General features: G+C 37.2%; 1 protein-coding gene across 1 annotated transcript in view; it reads right to left on the reverse strand.

Moving 5' to 3' along the window:
* LOC136829611 (discoidin domain-containing receptor 2-like) overlaps positions 1-7,500 on the reverse strand; it is a 527,936-nt gene that overhangs the window by 300,964 nt on the left and 219,472 nt on the right. The gene's annotated exons all lie outside the window — the stretch shown is intronic.

Raw genomic sequence — 7,500 nt, forward strand, 5'->3', positions numbered from 1 at the left:
TGAAGAAGTGCCAGTGTGTATGTCTTCAGGTATGATTAGTGTTGTGCGTAATACAATGACACTCGCTTTCTATACTGATTGAGAAAAGACTCCTACGTCTACTTTTTGCTTTCATCATAATTTATCAGGTTGCGGAGTAAAGCCCTATACCTTACCCCTTCCTTTGTATCCCCTGACCTCCATATCTGTCTCTTGTGGCTGGGCTTTACTAACCCCCTCTGTGATTTCATCAATTTTTTGCCTGTGATATCGTCTACTGTCAACAGCGGCGATTGAGTGATTTCTTGAAAATCTTAGTCAAAGGACGAAAAGCAATAGCAGACCTTGGACATAAAGAACATATTTATGGCATTTCAGGACGTTTCTGATTTCAGATCAATAAGAAGCCAATTTCAACCTAAAAACAGAGAAAAACAATAAAATCATCTTGAAATATAAATGTTTGAAACAGACTTTACATTCTGATCTCGAATTCTTTCCACTGAGTAATACGTACTCTTACAAAATTATGTTTTATATTCTACGCTTTTATATTTATTCCAAAACATAAAAATGACTTATCAGCACATTAGTTTCATATAGCTTTTATATGGAATTCATAATTACAGCTACAACATTATCATTGCCATTTTATCATTGTTTATCATCATACGCTCATGCTCTCATGGAATACCCATCCACTTGTCCAAAAAACGAAAGTAGGAAAGTGTAAAGGACTTGACTCAAATTCAGGTCGACACACAGATAACAAAGGAACAAATGAATTCACGAAAACCTGAAGGGTCGGGGTGCCGAATGCGTCTGCATTATTGTTCTGAAAGCAATATGGTTACGAGTCCTCCGTCGCCATCACTATTGCCTACTCTCCATCACTTTTTTACTGAGCATGGTTATTGACAACTTCTCTACTGAGGGAGGTTAGTTAGATCTCCCAGTTTTCCTCATGAATATCTAATCATTTTGAGAAACTGTACAACGGTGTTTATAGCACGGAACTTTAAAACAAATAAGCAGGCAATTACATTGATTAATTAAGTGATGACCGTTTACTTTCGCTTAGCGTAGATAAACGCACCGAGGTATACAAATTGATTTGTATTATAGCTACAAACATACAGTGTTGTTTTCACTTAAATACACCTTAGGATTCTCGCTGACTTTCAACTCCAAAACATGTATCATTATACACTCCTTTACTGTTTCCCATTCAGTATGGCAGTCCGAACTCAAGCCTTCTCTCTCTCTCTCTCTCTCTCTCTCTCTCTCTCTCTCTCTCTCTCTCTCTCTCTCTCTATAAGCCTGTTGGTGGCTGGTTCTGGTGGAAGTAAGTGTAAGGTTGTGTCCTCTCGTTAAGCAGATGGAAGAGGTCATTACTTCCACCCGACATAGCATCGCTACTTACGGCCTTACCATGAAAGGGGGGAAAAAATGAGAAAAAAGAAAAAAGATGGGTGGCAAAATCAACAAGGAAAAATCGGTGCTGTAGGAACATTCTCTATAGAAGGTGTTGCCAACGCTAAACACTTGGTCGCAAATCTCTGCTCCTTTCAACAGAATGTCGACTTTAGTGGGAGAAGGTTAATGTGAGCGATGCAATAAGCATCAACAGTGGCAAAAATCTATGTTCGTTTTTTTTTCTGTCGTTCTACGTTTCATATTCTGGAAGTGTTTAATACACAGTGAGAGAATTTAATGTTCCTTTTTATGACCACGTTTGTAGACAGGGGTCACTGATTTATTCTTTTATAATATCCCACTCAATGACAAAATATACGGGAGACGAAATGCGCAATAAACGATAGAAATTTAACGGCAGTGGAAGCCCCACCATATTTCGACCACTTCAACCAGTCTCTCACCACCAGGATTGTTCCTCATCGTGGTCATTATTATCCCATTTTGGAGAAATGCTGAAATGCATCTGTTGCACTGTAGATGAGGGGAAATGAGTGTGAAATGAGTCCAGATATTTGCATTTTTATTTACTAACGCAGACTATGAAGTTGAAACACATTTTGCCGTGTTGCTGTCGAATTCTCGAAAGCGGTATTCTAAAGATACGTAAAAGCAAACGAATAAAATGTTCGAGTCACGGCGCTGAACTGCTAAAATGCCTCGCTCGTTCATTTTTTGCCAAATGACGTGTTTATTGGAATACTTGCATTCATAATCAGGTGCCGAGCCCTGGTTTATTAACCAGCGTGCCGCAATGACTGTTGTTTTCGGGACTTTTTTTTTTTTTTGTCCAGGCTGCTATGCTCTGAATACCTCTCTCTGATATACTTCACATCAGCATAAGCTGGCCTCTCTCTTTTTCTCTCTCTCCCACTATTGGCTTTTCTTTCCTATATTATCGTGCTCCTGATATCTCCTCTCTCTCTCTCTCTCTCTCTCTCTCTCTCTCTCTCTCTCTCTCTCTCTCTCTCTCTCTCTCTTGTTAAAGGACCTCGTTCAGGTTGGAGGCTTCGTACTGAGAACCTATACAATACTGCTCAGCCCCTGTGAAAATATTGAGAGGAAGAACACGGAATTCATATAATTACCGCGCAGAAGTACTGTGATTCTTTCTGTGCTATTTTAAGACCTGAATATATTCGGTGGGAATATCCGGAATAATTCAGAAAAACATGACTCATTAGAAAGCTTCTGGGCATTAGGTCTTTTACATATGTTATCTTTTAATTGCCTCTCGTGTCTTTGCTTTGTCAGAATGAGAGAGAGAGAGAGAGAGAGAGAGAGAGAGAGAGAGAGAGAGAGAGAGAGAGAGAGAGAATCATCTAAATTACAACTGATCAAAATTCTGATACGCGCTTTCACCATAATCTCTTCATTTCTGTTTATCCTTATCGAACTCAGAGTGAAATAATACCCAAGTCAGCTAAACTAAAACCTAAGAAACCGAAAAGTTGGTGCAAATCGTAACTATTTTTGTAACAGCGGATAGCAAACGTAGATGAATATCTGTGCGTGCCAACGCTATGTAGGCATATTCCAGCGGAAGCACGTACATAGTGGCCAGGCGAAAAATTCACCCTCAACGGTGGCAAAGGAAGTAAAGTACAGCATACAGTAAACGGGTGCATCCACACTTTATTTTAAAAGCATTCCCCCATATTCGTCGCCTCCCCAGTGACACCTACTGTAACTGAGGAGGGTCAGAGGGAGACGAGTAGAGAAAATTGGAAGGATGGTTGGGGACAGTGCTTTCTCGTTGAGTGAGGGAATGGGGGTGGGGGTGGGGGAGTGTGTATGGGAGCAAGGGGTAGAGGGAGTTGTTGAATAAGAGGCAGTTACAACAGCCGGTGGGGAGAAAGGATGGATCAAAAGGGGTATTGTTGCGGCCAATAAAAATGGGAATAAAACCGAATAAAATAAGAGATGAAAATGAAATAAATAAAAACTGAATAAAAACAAGTCAGTGAAAAAGTGTAATAACGTATCAAAAATTTTATGAAATTAAACAAAACAGGGGAAATAAAATATGAAGATCGTAAGACAAACAGGATGAAGTCAAGAATAACTGCATCGTTATAGCGAGCTTGACTGTTCCTGATCCATGAAGAGCAGACCTTTATTAGCATTTGTGTGTGTGTGTGTGTGTTGGGGATGGCTGGGGGTGATGTGGGGAAGGTTACTACAACTGCAACATAAAAATGTTTCCATCGGTTCTGTTATGAAACAAATACTTTTACGGTCAAGGTACTAGCAGACGACAAAATCATCTTGCAGCAGAAAGGAAATTATAGGCTCTGTGCTCAGTGGGCTCTGTCAGCGATTTTTAAACTCTCATATAGAAATCATTGCGAAGAAATATATCACAATTCATATTAGACATACGGCCAATACTTAACCATATTCAAGGAAATGAAAATAATATCATTGCGAAGGCCAAACTGAAAAATTTTTTTGCGGTGGACCATGCGACTTTATAAAAGCTCCCTTTTAGCCTAGCAACGTCATGTGTTACATTATTATATATATATAAAGAGAGAAAGTTTGAAAGGAAATGACATACTGCATGCCATCAGGAACACTAATTCTCAGAATATTAGAGGCATATATATATATATATATATATATATATATATATATATATATATATATATATATATATATATATATATATATATATAATATAGTGTATATACGCTTTTAGAGCCAAGTTTTCTTGTATGCAAATTTTGTTGAATTCAATGGCTTTTTGATTGTTGATCAACTTCTTATTAGTTTGACAATATTTTCTGAATCTTCTCCGTTCTTCCAAATTCAGTTGATGGCCAAAAAACGAAGATTAACTCTCCGTTCCGCTTATTAAAAACACAACACCACAGCTGTTCCGTCACTCGTCGTGACCTCTTCAAAGTGTATAATCTGTTGTTTTGTTACAGTGTGCGGACGGATATGTAGCGTCCAAAACAGTAATAATACAGTACATCATTACAATAGCAATATGCACACAAGAAACAATTTTAGTTTATTTACAGTTATAAAAGTTACAATCCAATAAAATTTATAAAAAACATAATTTTGTAAAAAATAATGAGAACAAACCCACGTGTCCTGGTGGCAACAAACAAAACAGACATAGAAATGCAGGCATACGGATTACGGGGATCGGGGAGTGGAAACGGGGGCCGGGGAGGGGGGGAGCGCGTGATTTAAAAGGTGTTGTTGCTGTTGTTATGGTTGTTTCTTATGTTAGTGTTGTATGTTGCAGGGCGTCTGCTAGATGGAAGTGATCGTTCCGCCTCTGTTCAATGTTGGTTTGTGCAATAAAACGCAAACAGATTCCGCTATGATTAATCTATGGCGACTGTATTTTGTGTAGATGATATCGGTATTCTCCACTAGTGACAACGGTGTTCTGTGTAGATGATATGTGTATTCTCCACTAGCTCTTGCGTCGTAGGTTTGCGGTTGTGATGGCCTCTGTAGTGTAGGTGGAAGGATCCATTATTCCGATGGGCCTGTGGGCGTCTTTTTAGTGTGGTGGAAGTGTGACCAGCATACGTTTTTTCGGAGGACTGGCACATCCTCTCTGGGCAGGTACAGCGGTAAACGACGTTGGTGGTCTTCCTTGTCTGGGTTCGGGCTGGTGTTATCTCTCACTATGAGAGAAGCTGTCAAATTAAGCTTGCAGTAGACGCGTACATTGGCCTGTTCGAAAGGGCTTTAGGTGTTATTCCTAATTTGACAGATTCTCTCATAATGAGAAATAACACCAGCCCGAACCCAGACAATGAGGACAGCACCAACGTCGTTTCCGCTTTACCTGCCCAGAGAGGATGTGCCAGTCCTCCGAAAACGTATGCTTATATATTATAAATTACATCACATTTATATTATATATTATAAATTACATACATATATATAATTTATATATATATATATATATATATATATATATATATATATATATATATATATATATATATATTTATATATATATATATATATATATATATATATATATCTTAGCTAATAAATAAGACCAGGAAGAACATTCTTTATTATATATTATATATATATATATATATATATATATATATATATATATATATATATATATATATATATATATATATATATATATATATATATATAAGGTCTTGGGGGGAAATAAATGAGAGCATTATGAAGTTGGAAGAAACTTGAAGAGAAGACAAGATATATTCACAAGAATATATCATAATTTCTCGAAATATTCGAAAAATATTCACGATAATTTTCATATATGAAGAAATATTAATTTTGTAATAATACTTATATCACTATTAATGAAATTTGTTGCTGCAGTGGTAGTGTGGTAACAGTGATAATGATTGGTCATTATTTCTGTTGTTCCAAACAGCTTTGCCCTGAAACAGTTATTTCAACCAAGGGCAAATAAACACGCTTTGGACATCTTAAATCCTAAATTTGACATTATTTAAGAAGAGAAAAAGGAACATCCCAAACAAGACAGAGAAATAAACAAAATGTCGAGATCCAGCTGGTTTTTAGGACAAAGACAAAAAATTGAAAATATTATTACTGTACTTCTGCGTTATCTCACCACCTCCATTGAGGTTTGACACTAAAACATTTCATTTAGTCATCTTCCAAGTGTACGAGTGAGATCCTAACGAATGTAATTTCCATTCATGCATATGAGCTGATCTTGTATAAAAATTTTAGCGTGATGAAATAATTTTTATTTCTTAACTGCCATGAAAAGATTTGATTCATGAGAGAGAGAGAGAGAGAGAGAGAGAGAGAGAGAGAGAGAGAGAGAGAGAGAGAGAGAGAGAGAGAGAGAGAGAGAGAGAGAGTCGGGGGAAACTTTGTATAACCATACAAAATATTTTGACACCGGCTCAACTCTCTATCCCTTCCTAACCTCCACAACCAAACTACTGTCTATTCTGTGCATAGACATAAAGGTTATATACGGAGCAACATTTCCGGAATAACTATAGCTAATAACTTATTGCAAAAGAGACCTTTTCACGAAAAAGATGACGAAGAGGAGACGGCAAAAGTTCCACAAGACAAAAGGTGTTTACAGCCATAGGACGCCTCGCTACTATCAAAGACTTGAGAAATAAAGGAAGTCATCATTAACAATGCCGACGATCTCGATGGAAATCAGTCTTCTTAATGTATAGAGAAATAATAAGGCAGAAAAATCTTAATATTTTTTCCCTCATTATGAATAAATTCAAAACAATGAGATCACAAGTTGATTAAAGGCGATTTTGTGACTTTTCCACACACACACACACACAAACACACAAAACTGAGTAAAGGTGTCACAGGTGCACAGCCAGAGATTAAAAGGGGAGCCACCCCTCTAGGAAGCTGATCGAGAGAGAGAGAGAGAGAGCGAAGACTGTCTTCTACTGTAGAAGCAGAAGGGAGGTGAGAATGGTGAAAAGTATAAATTTGTTAGTTGTTTCAGTGGGCTTTCAGAGAAGGTTTGGCTAATCTATAATTGGTAGTGAGAAGAATCATGAGAGAAGAGTGCAACTTACACACATAATAGGTAGGACATACAGGTTTAGACATTTTATAAAGATCGTCAGTTTTATAAACCGTCAAAAGTTGTGGCAAAATAAAAACGTATGGCAGCAAAAGAGTTTTAACATGTTGCAAATGTTTTCATGCTTTTCATAGAGAAACGATAAGCCAACGTTAATGAACAAAAAATTGAGCCCCATTAGTGATGTGTAAGCAGCGAATAGAAAGAAAGAAAAGAAGGCACCAATTACAATACATATTTAAATATTCCAATTAATATGTTATCCCTCTCGATGCCTCCTGCAGCATGGGAAGAACTTAGATACACGGACTACCTCTCCTATTCAAGCTATTTCGCGAAGGCTAAAACCTTTAAAATTTCACAATATTTTGCTGTAAAGGAGTTTGGTAAATAGCCGCTATAATTACACAACCAAAAACTCAAGTTTTCATTAATTTCTCAGTAAGTCAGTGTGGTAAATTACCGAGTAAACTTGTAAA

This window comes from Macrobrachium rosenbergii, chromosome 44 (assembly GCF_040412425.1).
Source record: "Macrobrachium rosenbergii isolate ZJJX-2024 chromosome 44, ASM4041242v1, whole genome shotgun sequence".
In the NCBI taxonomy this organism is placed as follows: domain Eukaryota; kingdom Metazoa; phylum Arthropoda; class Malacostraca; order Decapoda; family Palaemonidae; genus Macrobrachium; species Macrobrachium rosenbergii.